This window comes from Hippopotamus amphibius, unplaced genomic scaffold (assembly GCF_030028045.1).
Source record: "Hippopotamus amphibius kiboko isolate mHipAmp2 unplaced genomic scaffold, mHipAmp2.hap2 scaffold_175, whole genome shotgun sequence".
NCBI classification, from domain to species: Eukaryota; Metazoa; Chordata; class Mammalia; order Artiodactyla; family Hippopotamidae; genus Hippopotamus; species Hippopotamus amphibius.
Window position 1 is genome coordinate 17,373 of NW_026648315.1, and position 20,229 is coordinate 37,601.

General features: G+C 53.4%; 8 non-coding genes across 8 annotated transcripts; all 8 read right to left on the minus strand.

Annotated features, from left to right (window-relative positions):
• Positions 1-27: 27 nt before the first annotated feature.
• Positions 28-108, minus strand: LOC130843164 (small nucleolar RNA SNORD115). The gene has a single exon (XR_009050770.1). It is a non-coding gene; the product is annotated as a small nucleolar RNA SNORD115 (small nucleolar RNA).
• A 2,499-nt stretch (positions 109-2,607) lies between these two features.
• On the minus strand, positions 2,608-2,688 carry LOC130843165 (small nucleolar RNA SNORD115). The gene has a single exon (XR_009050771.1). It is a non-coding gene; the product is annotated as a small nucleolar RNA SNORD115 (small nucleolar RNA).
• Positions 2,689-5,187: 2,499 nt separating this feature from the next.
• On the minus strand, positions 5,188-5,268 carry LOC130843166 (small nucleolar RNA SNORD115). Its single transcript, XR_009050773.1, has one exon. It is a non-coding gene; the product is annotated as a small nucleolar RNA SNORD115 (small nucleolar RNA).
• Positions 5,269-7,768: 2,500 nt separating this feature from the next.
• Positions 7,769-7,849, minus strand: LOC130843099 (small nucleolar RNA SNORD115). Its single transcript, XR_009050705.1, has one exon. It is a non-coding gene; the product is annotated as a small nucleolar RNA SNORD115 (small nucleolar RNA).
• A 2,499-nt stretch (positions 7,850-10,348) lies between these two features.
• Positions 10,349-10,429, minus strand: LOC130843105 (small nucleolar RNA SNORD115). Its single transcript, XR_009050712.1, has one exon. It is a non-coding gene; the product is annotated as a small nucleolar RNA SNORD115 (small nucleolar RNA).
• Positions 10,430-12,928: 2,499 nt separating this feature from the next.
• LOC130843100 (small nucleolar RNA SNORD115) lies at positions 12,929-13,009 on the minus strand. Its single transcript, XR_009050707.1, has one exon. It is a non-coding gene; the product is annotated as a small nucleolar RNA SNORD115 (small nucleolar RNA).
• Positions 13,010-15,509: 2,500 nt separating this feature from the next.
• On the minus strand, positions 15,510-15,590 carry LOC130843101 (small nucleolar RNA SNORD115). Its single transcript, XR_009050708.1, has one exon. It is a non-coding gene; the product is annotated as a small nucleolar RNA SNORD115 (small nucleolar RNA).
• Positions 15,591-18,089: 2,499 nt separating this feature from the next.
• Positions 18,090-18,170, minus strand: LOC130843107 (small nucleolar RNA SNORD115). Its single transcript, XR_009050713.1, has one exon. It is a non-coding gene; the product is annotated as a small nucleolar RNA SNORD115 (small nucleolar RNA).
• Between the last annotated feature and the right edge of the window lie 2,059 nt (positions 18,171-20,229).

Sequence of the window (20,229 nt, forward strand, 5' to 3'; positions counted from 1 at the left end):
ACCATCCTGCCCCTCGATACCTCCGGTAGGCCTCAGCGTAATCCTATTGAGCATGAGTCTTTGGTCATCAGCTCTCTTCAGGACCACATGAGTTGTCATCATCGACCCAACCGAGGCACTCCTCACTCACCTGCACCCTGCCACCTGCAAAGGCTTATCTCAGATGCATCCTGGAAAGAAGGATGCCTGAAGGGATGTGCCATTCGGTTTAATCCAGGTGCTGGGCCAAGGCTCATGTTGATTGTCCCAGGGAACATAGACCAAACACAGATGATCTTCCTTTCCCTGGGGATGATGTTTGCCAAGAGGTGTGAAGGACAGCTGTGAGCACTCCAATTCCATGCTAGATGCATTGGGGGACATGTGTGATACACGTTCATACATCAAATGATGCTGCAAGAAATACCTGCAGCAATACATCCAGGAACACAGTGCCCAAATGTACCTCCACGTAGAGACAGGAGCACATAGCTGAAACCCATACAAACAGCTCCTTACATAGATTCCTTTATGCCTCCCTTCCTCCATAACGCTCTAGCTCCCTCCCTTTTGACCCCCGTCCTTGGCTTCCTCCCTCCTTCCTTCCATACTTACAAAGATGAAGGGATGAGTGAACAGGTGGATCAAAGCCATCCTATGTACCTTCAAAGTGTCAGGGATGGATGAAATAACAGGTACCTCTATGTCTCCCCAGGGAAGGACAAGCCTCATGGATCCTTCAAGTGGCACAAGGCCTGGTGCCAGGGTTGCTTTGCGGGGACAACATGGAGCATGTGTCAGGCCGAACGGAGACATTCCTCTGGTCCCCACCCTGGTCTGGGAAAGAGTGTTCTGGGCAATGTCGCACTCGGCTTGCCCATGTGCACAACACCCTGACAACGAGGCCTTGAGGTCCCACACAGTGGACACTCACAGGAGCTGGAGGGAGCTCTCTTGGTGGTCAGCGGCTTCCGTAGAGGAAGGCCTCCCCAGGAGATGCCTCAGGCCTCTATCTGTATGCTGTACCCATGAAAGGCCCTGTCCAAAACAACTGGCCTATCTGAGAGCCCACGATCCCTTGCAGAGACCTGGGAAACCCCAGTCCAGCAAGGTAACCGCCCTTCAGCTCGCACAAGAGCCAAGAGCATCTACCTGCCAAGTCCCTGATGAAGGGTCCTTGTTACCACTCATCATGTCCCGGCCTGGAACCAGATCCTCCCTAACAACGCTTCTTGGAATTCACTAAAGCAGACCCCACATCTGACCATATGCCCAGTAAATGATCGTGCAGTGCCTCGACATGCAAAGAGAGCTGTGTGGTTGTTCCCCAGGGCACCACGGAAGGAAATGGTGCCTCCATGTTCAGTCTTACTCGAATTCAGGTCGAACGAGTTGATTTTCAGGACCCGCCATGTGCTCCGGTGGATGGGGTGCCACGTCAAGCATTCCTCCTTGGGGAGCACAGAGAATCCCAAACAGGACACCTTTCTTCTGTGGCAGCGTACCCCCCTGTGCCCTTTGCAAGGCCACCAAACAACAGCCAGGCAGCTACTCCCTCCTCTGCCCAAATCCCGGGGCCAACGCTCCCCTTCAGGGAAACGGGGCCGCACGATGGACATGATCCCACGATGCCCAAGGGCTCTGCAAACGTTCATGGAGGAATGGACACCCAGAAGACTTTTGTCCTCTGGAGGGGGCTCTCTGACAAACCAGTGGCTTCCAGAGAGGAAGTCCACCCCAGGAGAAGCTATGGTCCTGTGTGTGCATGCAGACCGCATCAGAGGCCCCATTTGGATGAAATGGTTCCAACAACACAGTGTGATCCCTAACAGGGTCCTGGCACAACCCCATTGAAGACCAGGGCATGTCCTTCAGCCCTTGAAATAACCAGCAGCATCCTGCTTCCAAGCACCTGAGGATGGGCTCATGCCTGCCTCTCCCATCTCTAGGCATGGGGCATGAGCCTTCCCTACTGACAGGTTTTGGGAAGCCATAAAGCACACACCACAAGGGACCATCCCCTCAGTTGGGGAGCATACTCTGGCCCTAGGTGCACGGAGATCTCTACAGATGTTCCGCCTGGGGCCAAGGAAGAAAACACTGCGTCTATGTGCTCTCGGACTAGAATACAGCTCTAATGATGGAATGTGAGTGCACAAGATGTGAGCCCATACATTTGGGGCAACAGCAGACATTCCTCCTTGCTAGGAAGGAGGGTTCCAAAAGACTACCCTGTACTGGCTGCTGCAACAGGGGCCAGCCCATAGTTCAAAATTTTCTGGGGCCTCTAGGTAGCAACAAAATGAGCCACACACTGCGAAACATTCTGGCTGTGGTGAGTCCGTTCCAGAGGCGTTGCCTGAAATATGAAATTCAGAGAAGAAAGGCTTAAGGAAAGACTCCCCCCATGGCCTCAGAACATGTGTGCCCTGGCACTAGGGAGCAGGATTAAAAACCAAAGGCAGCAACAGGTCTTGGCTACGTGGAAGCCTCCTAGACTCGGAGGAGTCTCAAGGGATTTCGTCGAGGGAGAGGGTGCTCCAACACCCACACGCACACCCACACCCACACCCAGGGCTCTGGAATGGACCAACAACCCACACCATCCTGCCCCTCGATACCTCTGGTAGGCCTCAGCGTAATCCTATTGAGCATGAGTCTTTGGTCATCAGCTCTCTTCAGGACCACATGAGTTGTCATCATCGACCCAACCGAGGCACTCCTCACTCACCTGCACCCTGCCACCTGCAAAGGCTTATCTCAGATGCATCCTGGAAAGAAGGATGCCTGAAGGGATGTGCCATTCGGTTTAATCCAGGTGCTGGGCCAAGGCTCATGTTGATTGCCCCAGGGAACATAGACCAAACACAGATGATCTTCCTTTCCCTGGGGACGATGTTTGCCAAAAGGTGAGAAGGACAGCTGTGAGCACTCCAATTCCATGCTAGATGCATTGGGGGACATGTGTGATACACGTTCATACATCAAATGATGCTGCAAGAAATACCTGCAGCAATACATCCAGGAACACAGTGCCCAAATGTACCTCCACGTAGAGACAGGAGCACATAGCTGAAACCCATACAAACAGCTCCTTACATAGATTCCTTTATGCCTCCCTTCCTCCATAATGCTCTAGCTCCCTCCCTTTTGACCCCCGTCCTTGGCTTCCTCCCTCCTTCCTTCCATACTTACAAAGATGAAGGGATGAGTGAACAGGTGGATCAAAGCCATCCTATGTACCTTCAAACTGTCAGGGATGGATGAAATAACCAGTACCTCTATGTCTCCCCTGGGAAGGACACGCCTCATGGATCCTCCAAGTGTCACAAGGGCTGGTGCCAGGGTTGCTTTGTGGGGACAACATGGAGGATGTGTCAGGGTGAACGGAGACATTCCTCTGGTCCCCACCCTGGTCTGGGAAAGAGTGTTCTGGGTAAAGTCGCACTCGGCTTGTCCATGTGCACAACACCCTTACAACGAGGCCTTGAGGTCCCACACAGTAGACACTCACAGGAGCTGGATGGAGCTCTCTTGGTGGTCAGCGGCTTCCATAGAGGAAGGCCTCCCCAGGAGATGATTCAGGCCTATATTTGTATGCTGTACCCATGAAAGGCCCTGTCCAAAACAACTGGCCTATCTGAGGGCCCACGATCCCTTGCAGAGACTTGGGAAACCCCAGTCCAGCAAGGTAACCACCCTTCAGCTCGCACAAGAGCCAAGAGCATCTACCTGCCAAGTCCCTGATGAAGGGTCCTTGTTGCCACTCATCATGTCCCGGCCTGGAACCAGATCCTCCCTAACAACGCTTCTTGGAATTCACTAAAGCAGACCCCACATCTGACCATATGCCCAGTAAATGATCGTGCAGTGCCTCGACATGCACAGAGAGCTGTGTGGTTGTTCCCCAGGGCACCACGGAAGGAAATGGTGCCTCCATGTTCAGTCTTACTCGAATTCAGGTCGAACGTGTTGATTTTCAGGACCCGCCATGTGCTCCGGTGGATGGGGTGCCACGTCAAGCATTCCTCCTTGGGGAGCACAGAGAATCCCAAACAGGACACCTTTCTTCTGTGGCAGCGTACCCCCCTGTGCCCTTTGCAAGGCCACCAAACAACAGCCAGGCAGCTACTCCCTCCTCAGCCCAAATCCCGGGGCCAACGCTCCCCTTCAGGGAAACAGGGCCGCACGATGGACATGATCCCACGATGCCCAAGGGCTCTGCAAACGTTCATGGAGGAATGGACACCCAGAAGACTTTTGTCCTCTGGAGGGGGCTCTCTGACAAACCAGTGGCTTCCAGAGAGGAAGTCCACCCCAGGAGAAGCTATGGTCCTGTGTGTGCATGCAGACCGCATCAGAGGCCCCATTTGGATGAAATGGTTCCAACAACACAGTGTGATCCCTAACAGGGTCCTGGCACAACCCCATTGAAGACCAGGGCATGTCCTTCAGCCCTTGAAATAACCAGCAGCATCCTGCTTCCAAGCACCTGAGGATGGGCTCATGCCTGCCTCTCCCATCTCTAGGCATGGGGCATGAGCCTTCCCTACTGACAGGTTTTGGGAAGCCATAAAGCACACACCACAAGGGACCATCCCCTCAGTTGGGGAGCATACTCTGGCCCTAGGTGCACGGAGATCTCTACAGATGTTCCGCCTGGGGCCAAGGAAGAAAACACTGCGTCTATGTGCTCTCGGACTAGAATACAGCTCTAATGATGGAATGTGAGTGCACAAGATGTGAGCCCATACATTTGGGGCAACAGCAGACATTCCTCCTTGCTAGGAAGGAGGGTTCCAAAAGACTACCCTGTACTGGCTGCTGCAACAGGGGCCAGCCCATAGTTCAAAATTTTCTGGGGCCTCTAGGTAGCAACAAAATGAGCCACACACTGCGAAACATTCTGGCTGTGGTGAGTCCGTTCCAGAGGCGTTGCCTGAAATATGAAATTCAGAGAAGAAAGGCTTAAGGAAAGACTCCCCCCATGGCCTCAGAACATGTGTGCCCTGGCACTAGGGAGCAGGATAAAAAACCAAAGGCAGCAACAGGTCTTGGCTACGTGGAAGCCTCCTAGACTCGGAGGAGTCTCAAGGGATTTCGTCGAGGGAGAGGGTGCTCCAACACCCACACGCACACCCACACCCACACCCAGGGCTCTGGAATGGACCAAAAACCAACACCATCCTGCCCCTCGATACCTCCGGTAGGCCTCAGCGTAATCCTATTGAGCATGAGTCTTTGGTCATCAGCTCTCTTCAGGACCACATGAGTTGTCATCATCGACCCAACCGAGGCACTCCTCACTCACCTGCACCCTGCCACCTGCAAAGGCTTATCTCAGATGCATCCTGGAAAGAAGGATGCCTGAAGGGATGTGCCATTCGGTTTAATCCAGGTGCTGGGCCAAGGCTCATGTTGATTGTCCCAGGGAACATAGACCAAACACAGATGATCTTCCTTTCCCTGGGGATGATGTTTGCCAAGAGGTGTGAAGGACAGCTGTGAGCACTCCAATTCCATGCTAGATGCATTGGGGGACATGTGTGATACACGTTCATACATCAAATGATGCTGCAAGAAATACCTGCAGCAATACATCCAGGAACACAGTGCCCAAATGTACCTCCACGTAGAGACAGGAGCACATAGCTGAAACCCATACAAACAGCTCCTTACATAGCTTCCTTTATGCCTCCCTTCCTCCATAACGCTCTAGCTCCCTCCCTTTTGACCCCCGTCCTTGGCTTCCTCCCTCCTTCCTTCCATACTTACAAAGATGAAGGGATGAGTGAACAGGTGGATCAAAGCCATCCTATGTACCTTCAAAGTGTCAGGGATGGATGAAATAACAGGTACCTCTATGTCTCCCCAGGGAAGGACAAGCCTCATGGATCCTTCAAGTGGCACAAGGCCTGGTGCCAGGGTTGCTTTGCGGGGACAACATGGAGCATGTGTCAGGCCGAACGGAGACATTCCTCTGGTCCCCACCCTGGTCTGGGAAAGAGTGTTCTGGGCAATGTCGCACTCGGCTTGTCCATGTGCACAACACCCTGACAACGAGGCCTTGAGGTCCCACACAGTGGACACTCACAGGAGCTGGAGGGAGCTCTCTTGGTGGTCAGCGGCTTCCGTAGAGGAAGGCCTCCCCAGGAGATGCCTCAGGCCTCTATCTGTATGCTGTACCCATGAAAGGCCCTGTCCAAAACAACTGGCCTATCTGAGGGCCCACGATCCCTTGCACAGACCTGGGAAACCCCAGTCCAGCAAGGTAACTGCACTTCAACTCGCACAAGAGCCAAGAGCATCTACCTGCCAAGTCCCTGATGAAGGGTCCTTGTTACCACTCATCATGTCCAGGCCTGGAACCAGATCCTCCTCAAACAATGCTTCTTGGAAGTCACTAAAGCAGACCCCACAACTGACCATATGCCCAGTAAATGATCGTGCATTGCCTCGACATGCACAGAGATCTGTGTGGTTGTTCCCCAGGGCACCTCGGAAGGAAATGGTGCCTCCATGTTCAGTCTTACTAGAATTCAGGTCGAGCGTGTTGATTTTCAGGACCCGCCATGTGCTCCGGTGGATGGGGTGCAACGTCAAGCATTCCTCCTTGGGGAGCACAGAGATTCCCAAACAGAACACCTTTCTTCTGTGGCAGCGTACCCCCCTGTGCCCTTTGCAAGGCCACCAAACAACAGCCAGGCAGCTACTCCCTCCTCAGCACAAATCCCGGGGCCAACGCTCCCCTTCAGGGAAACAGGGCCGCACGATGGACATGATCCCACGATGCCCAAGGGCTCTGCAAACGTTCATGGAGGAATGGACACCCAGAAGACTTTTGTCCTCTGGAGGGGGCTCTCTGACAAACCAGTGGCTTCCAGAGAGGAAGTCCACCCCAGGAGAAGCTATGGTCCTGTGTGTGCACGGAGACCGCATCAGAGGCCCCATTTGGATCAAATGGTTCCAACAACGCAGTGTGATCCCTGACAGGGTCCTGGCACAACCCCATTGAAGACCAGGGCATGTCCTTCAGCCCTTGAAATAACCAGCAGCATCCTGCTTCCAAGCACCTGAGGATGGGCTCATGCCTGCCTCTCCCATCTCTAGGCATGGGGCATGAGCCTTCCCTACTGACAGGTTTTGGGAAGCCATAAAGCACACACCACAAGGGACCATCCCCTCAGTTGGGGAGCATACTCTGGCCCTAGGTGCACGGAGATCTCTACAGATGTTCTGCCTGGGGCCAAGGAAGAAAACACTGCGTCTATGTGCTCTCGGACTAGAATACATCTCTAATGATGGCATGTGAGTGCACAAGATGTGAGCCCATATATTTAGGGCAACAGCAGACATTCCTCCTTGGTAGGAAGGAGGGTTCCAAAAGACTACCCTGTACTGGCTGCTGCAACATGGGCCAGCCCATAGTTGAAAATTTTCTGGGGCCTCTAGGTAGCAACAAAATGAGCCACACACTGCGAAACATTCTGGCTGTGGTGAGTCCATTCCAGAGGCGTTGCCTGAAACATGAAATTCAGAGAAGAAAGGCTTAAGGAAAGACTCCCCCCATGGCCTCAGAACATGTGTGCCCTGGCACTAGGGAGCAGGATAAAAAACCAAAGGCAGCAACAGGTCTTGGCTACGTGGAAGCCTCCTAGACTCGGAGGAGTCTCAAGGGATTTCGTCGAGGGAGAGGGTGCTCCAACACCCACACGCACACCCACACCCACACCCAGGGCTCTGGAATGGACCAACAACCCACACCATCCTGCCCCTCGATACCTCTGGTAGGCCTCAGCGTAATCCTATTGAGCATGAGTCTTTGGTCATCAGCTCTCTTCAGGACCACATGAGTTGTCATCATCGACCCAACCGAGGCACTCCTCACTCACCTGCACCCTGCCACCTGCAAAGGCTTATCTCAGATGCATCCTGGAAAGAAGGATGCCTGAAGGGATGTGCCATTCGGTTTAATCCAGGTGCTGGGCCAAGGCTCATGTTGATTGCCCCAGGGAACATAGACCAAACACAGATGATCTTCCTTTCCCTGGGGACGATGTTTGCCAAGAGGTGAGAAGGACAGCTGTGAGCACTCCAATTCCATGCTAGATGCATTGGGGGACATGTGTGATACACGTTCATACATCAAATGATGCTGCAAGAAATACCTGCAGCAATACATCCAGGAACACAGTGCCCAAATGTACCTCCACGTAGAGACAGGAGCACATAGCTGAAACCCATACACACAGCTCCTTACATAGATTCCTTTATGCCTCCCTTCCTCCATAATGCTCTAGCTCCCTCCCTTTTGACCCCCGTCCTTGGCTTCCTCCCTCCTTCCTTCCATACTTACAAAGATGAAGGGATGAGTGAACAGGTGGATCAAAGCCATCCTATGTACCTTCAAACTGTCAGGGATGGATGAAATAACCAGTACCTCTATGTCTCCCCTGGGAAGGACACGCCTCATGGATCCTCCAAGTGTCACAAGGGCTGGTGCCAGGGTTGCTTTGTGGGGACAACATGGAGGATGTGTCAGGGTGAACGGAGACATTCCTCTGGTCCCCACCCTGGTCTGGGAAAGAGTGTTCTGGGTAAAGTCGCACTCGGCTTGTCCATGTGCACAACACCCTTACAACGAGGCCTTGAGGTCCCACACAGTAGACACTCACAGAGGCTGGATGGAGCTCCCTTGGTGGTCAGCGGCTTCCATAGAGGAAGGCCTCCCCAGGAGATGCCTCAGGCCTATATTTGTATGCTGTACCCATGAAAGGCCCTGTCCAAAACAACTGGCCTATCTGAGGGCCCACGATCCCTTGCAGAGACTTGGGAAACCCCAGTCCAGCAAGGTAACCACCCTTCAGCTCGCACAAGAGCCAAGAGCATCTACCTGCCAAGTCCCTGATGAAGGGTCCTTGTTGCCACTCATCATGTCCCGGCCTGGAACCAGATCCTCCCTAACAACGCTTCTTGGAATTCACTAAAGCAGACCCCACATCTGATCATATGCCCAGTAAATGATCGTGCAGTGCCTCGACATGCACAGAGAGCTGTGTGGTTGTTCCCCAGGGCACCTCGGAAGGAAATGGTGCCTCCATGTTCAGTCTTACTAGAATTCAGGTCGAACGTGTTGATTTTGAGGACCCGCCATGTGCTCCGGTGGATGGGGTGCCACGTCAAGCATTCCTCCTTGGGGAGCACAGAGAATCCCAAACAGGACACCTTTCTTCTGTGGCAGCGTACCCCCCTGTGCCCTTTGCAAGGCCACCAAACAACAGCCAGGCAGCTACTCCCTCCTCAGCCCAAATCCCGGGGCCAACTCTCCCCTTCAGGGAAACAGGGCCACACGATGGACATGATCCCACGATGCTCAAGGGCTCTGCAAACGTTCATGGAGGAATGGACACCCAGAAGACTTTTGTCCTCTGGAGGGGGCTCTCTGACAAACCAGTGGCTTCCAGAGAGGAAGTCCACCCCAGGAGAAGCTATGGTCCTGTGTGTGTACGCAGACCGCATCAGAGGCCCCATTTGGATCAAATGGTTCCAACAACGCAGTGTGATCCCTGGCAGGGTCCTGGCACAACCCCATTGAAGACCAGGGCATGTCCTTCAGCCCTTGAAATAACCAGCAGCATCCTGCTTCCAAGCACCTGAGGATGGGCTCATGCCTGCCTCTCCCATCTCTAGGCATGGGGCATGAGCCTTCCCTACTGACAGGTTTTGGGAAGCCATAAAGCACACACCACAAGGGACCATCCCCTCAGTTGGGGAGCATACTCTGGCCCTAGGTGCACGGAGATCTCTACAGATGTTCCGCCTGGGGCCAAGGAAGAAAACACTGCGTCTATGTGCTCTCGGACTAGAATACAGCTCTAATGATGGAATGTGAGTGCACAAGATGTGAGCCCATACATTTGGGGCAACAGCAGACATTCCTCCTTGCTAGGAAGGAGGGTTCCAAAAGACTACCCTGTACTGGCTGCTGCAACAGGGGCCAGCCCATAGTTCAAAATTTTCTGGGGCCTCTAGGTAGCAACAAAATGAGCCACACACTGCGAAACATTCTGGCTGTGGTGAGTCCATTCCAGAGGCATTGCCTGAAACATGAAATTCAGAGAAGAAAGGCTTAAGGAAAGACTCCCCCCATGGCCTCAGAACATGTGTGCCCTGGCACTAGGGAGCAGGATAAAAAACCAAAGGCAGCAACAGGTCTTGGCTACGTGGAAGCCTCCTAGACTCGGAGGAGTCTCAAGGGATTTCATCGAGGGAGAGGGTGCTCCAAAACCCACACGCACACCCACACCCACACCCAGGGCTCTGGAATGGACCAAAAACCCACACCATCCTGCCCCTCGATACCTCCGGTAGGCCTCAGCGTAATCCAATTGAGCATGAGTCTTTGGTCATCAGCTCTCTTCAGGACCACATGAGTTGTCATCATCGACCCAACCGAGGCACTCCTCACTCACCTGCACCCTGCCACCTGCAAAGGCTTATCTCAGATGCATCCTGGAAAGAAGGATGCCTGAAGGGATGTGCCATTCGGTTTAATCCAGGTGCTGGGCCAAGGCTCATGTTGATTGCCCCAGGGAACATAGACCAAAGACAGATGATCTTCTTTTCCCTGGGGACGATGTTTGCCAAGAGGTGAGAAGGACAGCTGTGAGCACTCCAATTCCATGCTAGATGCATTGGGGGACATGTGTGATACACGTTCATACATCAAATGACGCTGCAAGAAATACCTGCAGCAATACATCCAGGAACACAGTGCCCAAATGTACCTCCACGTAGAGACAGGAGCACATAGCTGAAACCCATACACACAGCTCCTTACATAGATTCCTTTATGCCTCCCTTCCTCCATAATGCTCTAGCTCCCTCCCTTTTGACCCCCGTCCTTGGCTTCCTCCCTCCTTCCTTCCATACTTACAAAGATGAAGGGATGAGTGAACAGGTGGATCAAAGCCATCCTATGTACCTTCAAACTGTCAGGGATGGATGAAATAACCAGTACCTCTATGTCTCCCCTGGGAAGGACACGCCTCATGGATCCTCCAAGTGTCACAAGGGCTGGTGCCAGGGTTGCTTTGTGGGGACAACATGGAGGATGTGTCAGGGTGAACGGAGACATTCCTCTGGTCCCCACCCTGGTCTGGGAAAGAGTGTTCTGGGTAAAGTCGCACTCGGCTTGTCCATGTGCACAACACCCTTACAACGAGGCCTTGAGGTCCCACACAGTAGACACTCACAGGAGCTGGATGGAGCTCTCTTGGTGGTCAGCGGCTTCCATAGAGGAAGGCCTCCCCAGGAGATGATTCAGGCCTATATTTGTATGCTGTACCCATGAAAGGCCCTGTCCAAAACAACTGGCCTATCTGAGGGCCCACGATCCCTTGCAGAGACTTGGGAAACCCCAGTCCAGCAAGGTAACCACCCTTCAGCTCGCACAAGAGCCAAGAGCATCTACCTGCCAAGTCCCTGATGAAGGGTCCTTGTTGCCACTCATCATGTCCCGGCCTGGAACCAGATCCTCCCTAACAACGCTTCTTGGAATTCACTAAAGCAGACCCCACATCTGACCATATGCCCAGTAAATGATCGTGCAGTGCCTCGACATGCACAGAGAGCTGTGTGGTTGTTCCCCAGGGCACCACGGAAGGAAATGGTGCCTCCATGTTCAGTCTTACTCGAATTCAGGTCGAACGTGTTGATTTTCAGGACCCGCCATGTGCTCCGGTGGATGGGGTGCCACGTCAAGCATTCCTCCTTGGGGAGCACAGAGAATCCCAAACAGGACACCTTTCTTCTGTGGCAGCGTACCCCCCTGTGCCCTTTGCAAGGCCACCAAACAACAGCCAGGCAGCTACTCCCTCCTCAGCCCAAATCCCGGGGCCAACGCTCCCCTTCAGGGAAACAGGGCCGCACGATGGACATGATCCCACGATGCCCAAGGGCTCTGCAAACGTTCATGGAGGAATGGACACCCAGAAGACTTTTGTCCTCTGGAGGGGGCTCTCTGACAAACCAGTGGCTTCCAGAGAGGAAGTCCACCCCAGGAGAAGCTATGGTCCTGTGTGTGCATGCAGACCGCATCAGAGGCCCCATTTGGATGAAATGGTTCCAACAACACAGTGTGATCCCTAACAGGGTCCTGGCACAACCCCATTGAAGACCAGGGCATGTCCTTCAGCCCTTGAAATAACCAGCAGCATCCTGCTTCCAAGCACCTGAGGATGGGCTCATGCCTGCCTCTCCCATCTCTAGGCATGGGGCATGAGCCTTCCCTACTGACAGGTTTTGGGAAGCCATAAAGCACACACCACAAGGGACCATCCCCTCAGTTGGGGAGCATACTCTGGCCCTAGGTGCACGGAGATCTCTACAGATGTTCCGCCTGGGGCCAAGGAAGAAAACACTGCGTCTATGTGCTCTCGGACTAGAATACAGCTCTAATGATGGAATGTGAGTGCACAAGATGTGAGCCCATACATTTGGGGCAACAGCAGACATTCCTCCTTGCTAGGAAGGAGGGTTCCAAAAGACTACCCTGTACTGGCTGCTGCAACAGGGGCCAGCCCATAGTTCAAAATTTTCTGGGGCCTCTAGGTAGCAACAAAATGAGCCACACACTGCGAAACATTCTGGCTGTGGTGAGTCCGTTCCAGAGGCGTTGCCTGAAATATGAAATTCAGAGAAGAAAGGCTTAAGGAAAGACTCCCCCCATGGCCTCAGAACATGTGTGCCCTGGCACTAGGGAGCAGGATAAAAAACCAAAGGCAGCAACAGGTCTTGGCTACGTGGAAGCCTCCTAGACTCGGAGGAGTCTCAAGGGATTTCGTCGAGGGAGAGGGTGCTCCAACACCCACACGCACACCCACACCCACACCCAGGGCTCTGGAATGGACCAAAAACCAACACCATCCTGCCCCTCGATACCTCCGGTAGGCCTCAGCGTAATCCTATTGAGCATGAGTCTTTGGTCATCAGCTCTCTTCAGGACCACATGAGTTGTCATCATCGACCCAACCGAGGCACTCCTCACTCACCTGCACCCTGCCACCTGCAAAGGCTTATCTCAGATGCATCCTGGAAAGAAGGATGCCTGAAGGGATGTGCCATTCGGTTTAATCCAGGTGCTGGGCCAAGGCTCATGTTGATTGTCCCAGGGAACATAGACCAAACACAGATGATCTTCCTTTCCCTGGGGATGATGTTTGCCAAGAGGTGTGAAGGACAGCTGTGAGCACTCCAATTCCATGCTAGATGCATTGGGGGACATGTGTGATACACGTTCATACATCAAATGATGCTGCAAGAAATACCTGCAGCAATACATCCAGGAACACAGTGCCCAAATGTACCTCCACGTAGAGACAGGAGCACATAGCTGAAACCCATACAAACAGCTCCTTACATAGCTTCCTTTATGCCTCCCTTCCTCCATAACGCTCTAGCTCCCTCCCTTTTGACCCCCGTCCTTGGCTTCCTCCCTCCTTCCTTCCATACTTACAAAGATGAAGGGATGAGTGAACAGGTGGATCAAAGCCATCCTATGTACCTTCAAAGTGTCAGGGATGGATGAAATAACAGGTACCTCTATGTCTCCCCAGGGAAGGACAAGCCTCATGGATCCTTCAAGTGGCACAAGGCCTGGTGCCAGGGTTGCTTTGCGGGGACAACATGGAGCATGTGTCAGGCCGAACGGAGACATTCCTCTGGTCCCCACCCTGGTCTGGGAAAGAGTGTTCTGGGCAATGTCGCACTCGGCTTGTCCATGTGCACAACACCCTGACAACGAGGCCTTGAGGTCCCACACAGTGGACACTCACAGGAGCTGGAGGGAGCTCTCTTGGTGGTCAGCGGCTTCCGTAGAGGAAGGCCTCCCCAGGAGATGCCTCAGGCCTCTATCTGTATGCTGTACCCATGAAAGGCCCTGTCCAAAACAACTGGCCTATCTGAGGGCCCACGATCCCTTGCACAGACCTGGGAAACCCCAGTCCAGCAAGGTAACCGCACTTCAACTCGCACAAGAGCCAAGAGCATCTACCTGCCAAGTCCCTGATGAAGGGTCCTTGTTACCACTCATCATGTCCAGGCCTGGAACCAGATCCTCCTCAAACAATGCTTCTTGGAAGTCACTAAAGCAGACCCCACAACTGACCATATGCCCAGTAAATGATCGTGCATTGCCTCGACATGCACAGAGATCTGTGTGGTTGTTCCCCAGGGCACCTCGGAAGGAAATGGTGCCTCCATGTTCAGTCTTACTAGAATTCAGGTCGAGCGTGTTGATTTTCAGGACCCGCCATGTGCTCCGGTGGATGGGGTGCAACGTCAAGCATTCCTCCTTGGGGAGCACAGAGATTCCCAAACAGAACACCTTTCTTCTGTGGCAGCGTACCCCCCTGTGCCCTTTGCAAGGCCACCAAACAACAGCCAGGCAGCTACTCCCTCCTCAGCACAAATCCCGGGGCCAACGCTCCCCTTCAGGGAAACAGGGCCGCACGATGGACATGATCCCACGATGCCCAAGGGCTCTGCAAACGTTCATGGAGGAATGGACACCCAGAAGACTTTTGTCCTCTGGAGGGGGCTCTCTGACAAACCAGTGGCTTCCAGAGAGGAAGTCCACCCCAGGAGAAGCTATGGTCCTGTGTGTGCACGCAGACCGCATCAGAGGCCCCATTTGGATCAAATGGTTCCAACAACGCAGTGTGATCCCTGACAGGGTCCTGGCACAACCCCATTGAAGACCAGGGCATGTCCTTCAGCCCTTGAAATAACCAGCAGCATCCTGCTTCCAAGCACCTGAGGATGGGCTCATGCCTGCCTCTCCCATCTCTAGGCATGGGGCATGAGCCTTCCCTACTGACAGGTTTTGGGAAGCCATAAAGCACACACCACAAGGGACCATCCCCTCAGTTGGGGAGCATACTCTGGCCCTAGGTGCACGGAGATCTCTACAGATGTTCTGCCTGGGGCCAAGGAAGAAAACACTGCGTCTATGTGCTCTCGGACTAGAATACATCTCTAATGATGGCATGTGAGTGCACAAGATGTGAGCCCATATATTTAGGGCAACAGCAGACATTCCTCGTTGGTAGGAAGGAGGGTTCCAAAAGACTACCCTGTACTGGCTGCTGCAACATGGGCCAGCCCATAGTTGAAAATTTTCTGGGGCCTCTAGGTAGCAACAAAATGAGCCACACACTGCGAAACATTCTGGCTGTGGTGAGTCCATTCCAGAGGCGTTGCCTGAAACATGAAATTCAGAGAAGAAAGGCTTAAGGAAAGACTCCCCCCATGGCCTCAGAACATGTGTGCCCTGGCACTAGGGAGCAGGATAAAAAACCAAAGGCAGCAACAGGTCTTGGCTACGTGGAAGCCTCCTAGACTCGGAGGAGTCTCAAGGGATTTCGTCGAGGGAGAGGGTGCTCCAACACCCACACGCACACCCACACCCACACCCAGGGCTCTGGAATGGACCAACAACCCACACCATCCTGCCCCTCGATACCTCTGGTAGGCCTCAGCGTAATCCTATTGAGCATGAGTCTTTGGTCATCAGCTCTCTTCAGGACCACATGAGTTGTCATCATCGACCCAACCGAGGCACTCCTCACTCACCTGCACCCTGCCACCTGCAAAGGCTTATCTCAGATGCATCCTGGAAAGAAGGATGCCTGAAGGGATGTGCCATTCGGTTTAATCCAGGTGCTGGGCCAAGGCTCATGTTGATTGCCCCAGGGAACATAGACCAAACACAGATGATCTTCCTTTCCCTGGGGACGATGTTTGCCAAGAGGTGAGAAGGACAGCTGTGAGCACTCCAATTCCATGCTAGATGCATTGGGGGACATGTGTGATACACGTTCATACATCAAATGATGCTGCAAGAAATACCTGCAGCAATACATCCAGGAACACAGTGCCCAAATGTACCTCCACGTAGAGACAGGAGCACATAGCTGAAACCCATACACACAGCTCCTTACATAGATTCCTTTATGCCTCCCTTCCTCCATAATGCTCTAGCTCCCTCCCTTTTGACCCCCGTCCTTGGCTTCCTCCCTCCTTCCTTCCATACTTACAAAGATGAAGGGATGAGTGAACAGGTGGATCAAAGCCATCCTATGTACCTTCAAACTGTCAGGGATGGATGAAATAACCAGTACCTCTATGTCTCCCCTGGGAAGGACACGCCTCATGGATCCTCCAAGTGTCACAAGGGCTGGTGCCAGGGTTGCTTTGTGGGGACAACATGGAGGATGTGTCAGGGTGAACGGAGACATTCCTCTGGTCCCCACCCTGGTCTGGGAAAGAGTGTTCTGGGTAAAGTCGCACTCGGCTTGTCCATGTGCACAACACCCTTACAACGAGGCCTTGAGGTCCCACACAGTAGACACTCACAGAGGCTGGATGGAGCTCCCTTGGTGGTCAGCGGCTTCCATAGAGGAAGGCCTCCCCAGGAGATGCCTCAGGCCTATATTTGTATGCTGTACCCATGAAAGGCCCTGTCCAAAACAACTGGCCTATCTGAGGGCCCACGATCCCTTGCAGAGACTTGGGAAACCCCAGTCCAGCAAGGTAACCACCCTTCAGCTCGCACAAGAGCCAAGAGCATCTACCTGCCAAGTCCCTGATGAAGGGTCCTTGTTGCCACTCATCATGTCCCGGCCTGGAACCAGATCCTCCCTAACAACGCTTCTTGGAATTCACTAAAGCAGACCCCACATCTGATCATATGCCCAGTAAATGATCGTGCAGTGCCTCGACATGCACAGAGAGCTGTGTGGTTGTTCCCCAGGGCACCTCGGAAGGAAATGGTGCCTCCATGTTCATTCTTACTAGAATTCAGGTCGAACGTGTTGATTTTGAGGACCCGCCATGTGCTCCGGTGGATGGGGTGCCACGTCAAGCATTCCTCCTTGGGGAGCACAGAGAATCCCAAACAGGACACCTTTCTTCTGTGGCAGCGTACCCCCCTGTGCCCTTTGCAAGGCCACCAAACAACAGCCAGGCAGCTACTCCCTCCTCAGCCCAAATCCCGGGGCCAACTCTCCCCTTCAGGGAAACAGGGCCACACGATGGACATGATCCCACGATGCTCAAGGGCTCTGCAAACGTTCATGGAGGAATGGACACCCAGAAGACTTTTGTCCTCTGGAGGGGGCTCTCTGACAAACCAGTGGCTTCCAGAGAGGAAGTCCACCCCAGGAGAAGCTATGGTCCTGTGTGTGTACGCAGACCGCATCAGAGGCCCCATTTGGATCAAATGGTTCCAACAACGCAGTGTGATCCCTGGCAGGGTCCTGGCACAACCCCATTGAAGACCAGGGCATGTCCTTCAGCCCTTGAAATAACCAGCAGCATCCTGCTTCCAAGCACCTGAGGATGGGCTCATGCCTGCCTCTCCCATCTCTAGGCATGGGGCATGAGCCTTCCCTACTGACAGGTTTTGGGAAGCCATAAAGCACACACCACAAGGGACCATCCCCTCAGTTGGGGAGCATACTCTGGCCCTAGGTGCACGGAGATCTCTACAGATGTTGCGCCTGGGGCCAAGGAAGAAAACACTGCGTCTATGTGCTCTCGGACTAGAATACAGCTCTAATGATGGAATGTGAGTGCACAAGATGTGAGCCCATACATTTGGGGCAACAGCAGACATTCCTCCTTGGTAGGAAGGAGGGTTCCAAAAGACTACCCTGTAGTGGCTGCTGCAACAGGGGCCAGCCCATAGTTCAAAATTATCTGGGGCCTGTAGGTAGCAACAAAATGAGCCACACACTGCGAAACATTCTGGCTGTGGTGAGTCCATTCCAGAGGCGTTGCCTGAAACATGAAATTCAGAGAAGAAAGGCTTAAGGAAAGACTCCCCCCATGGCCTCAGAACATGTGTGCCCTGGCACTAGGGAGCAGGATAAAAAACCAAAGGCAGCAACAGGTCTTGGCTACGTGGAAGCCTCCTAGACTCGGAGGAGTCTCAAGGGATTTCATCGAGGGAGAGGGTGCTCCAACACCCACACGCACACCCACACCCACACCCAGGGCTCTGGAATGGACCAAAAACCCACACCATCCTGCCCCTCGATACCTCCGGTAGGCCTCAGCGTAATCCAATTGAGCATGAGTCTTTGGTCATCAGCTCTCTTCAGGACCACATGAGTTGTCATCATCGACCCAACCGAGGCACTCCTCACTCACCTGCACCCTGCCACCTGCAAAGGCTTATCTCAGATGCATCCTGGAAAGAAGGATGCCTGAAGGGATGTGCCATTCGGTTTAATCCAGGTGCTGGGCCAAGGCTCATGTTGATTGCCCCAGGGAACATAGACCAAACACAGATGATCTTCTTTTCCCTGGGGACGATGTTTGCCAAGAGGTGAGAAGGACAGCTGTGAGCACTCCAATTCCATGCTAGATGCATTGGGGGACATGTGTGATACACGTTCATACATCAAATGACGCTGCAAGAAATACCTGCAGCAATACATCCAGGAACACAGTGCCCAAATGTACCTCCACGTAGAGACAGGAGCACATAGCTGAAACCCATACACACAGCTCCTTACATAGATTCCTTTATGCCTCCCTTCCTCCATAATGCTCTAGCTCCCTCCCTTTTGACCCCCGTCCTTGGCTTCCTCCCTCCTTCCTTCCATACTTACAAAGATGAAGGGATGAGTGAACAGGTGGATCAAAGCCATCCTATGTACCTTCAAAGTGTCAGGGATGGATGAAATAACAGGTACCTCTATGTCTCCCCAGGGAAGGACAAGCCTCATGGATCCTTCAAGTGGCACAAGGCCTGGTGCCAGTGTTGCTTTGCGGGGACAACATGGAGCATGTGTCAGGCCGAACGGAGACATTCCTCTGGTCCCCACCCTGGCCTGGGAAAGAGTGTTCTGGGCAATGTCGCACTTGGCTTGTCCATGTGCACAACACCCTGACAACGAGGCCTTGAGGTCCCCCACAGTGGACACTCTCAGGAGCTCGAGGGAGCTCCCTTGGTGGTCAGCGGCTTCTGTAGAGGAAGGCCTCCCCAGGAGAAGCCTCAGGCCTATATCTGTATGCTGTACCCATGAAAGGCCCTGTCCAAAACAACTGGCCTATCTGAGGGCCCACGATCCCTTGCAGAGACCTGGGAAACCCCAGTCCAGCAAGGTAACCACCCTTCAGCTCGCACAAGAGCCAAGAGCATCTACCTACCAAGTCCCTGATGAAGGGTCCTTGTTGCCACTCATCATGTCCAGGCCTGGAACCAGATCCTCCCAAACAACGCTTCTTGGAAGTCACTAAAGCAGACCCCACAACTGACCATATGCCCAGTAAATGATCGTGCAGTGCCTCGACATGCACAGAGATCTGTTTGGTTGTTCCCCAGGGCACCACGGAAGGAAATGGTGCCTCCATGTTCAGTCATACTAGAATTCATGTCGAACGAGTTGATTTTCAGGACCCGCCATGTGCTCCGGTGGATGGGGTGCCACGTCAAGCATTCCTCTTTGGGGAGCACAGAGATTCCCAAAAAGGACACCTTTCTTCTGTGGCAGCGTACCCCCCTGTGCCCTTTGCAAGGCCACCAAACAACAGCCAGGCAGCTACTCCCTCCTCAGCCCAAATCCCGAGGCCAACCCTCCGTTTCAGGTAAACAGGGCCGCATGATGGACATGATCCCAGGATGCCCAAGGGCTCTGCAATCGTTCATGGAGGAATGGACACCTAGAAGCCTTTTGTCCTCTGGAGGGGGCTCTCTGACAAACCAGTGGCTTCCAGAGAGGAAGTCCACCCCAGGAGAAGCTATGGTCCTGTGTGTGCACGCAGACCCCATCAGAGGCCCTATTAGGATCAAATGGTTCCAACAACGCAGTGTGATCCCTGACAGGGTCCTGGCACAACCCCATTGAAGACCAGGGCATGTCCTTCAGCCCTTGAAATAACCAGCAGCATCCTGCTTCCAAGCACCTGAGGATGGGCTCATGCCTGACTCTCCCATCTCTAGGCATGGGGCATGAGCCTTCCCTACTGACAGGTTTTGGGAAGCCATAAAGCACACACCACAAGGGACCATCCCCTCAGTTGGGGAGCATACTCTGGCCCTAGGTGCACGGAGATCTCTACAGATGTTCTGCCTGGGGCCAAGGAAGCAAACACTGCGTCTATGTGCTCTCGGACTAGAATACAGCTCTAACGAAGTCATGTGAGTGCACAAGATGTGAGCCCATACATTTGGGGCAACAG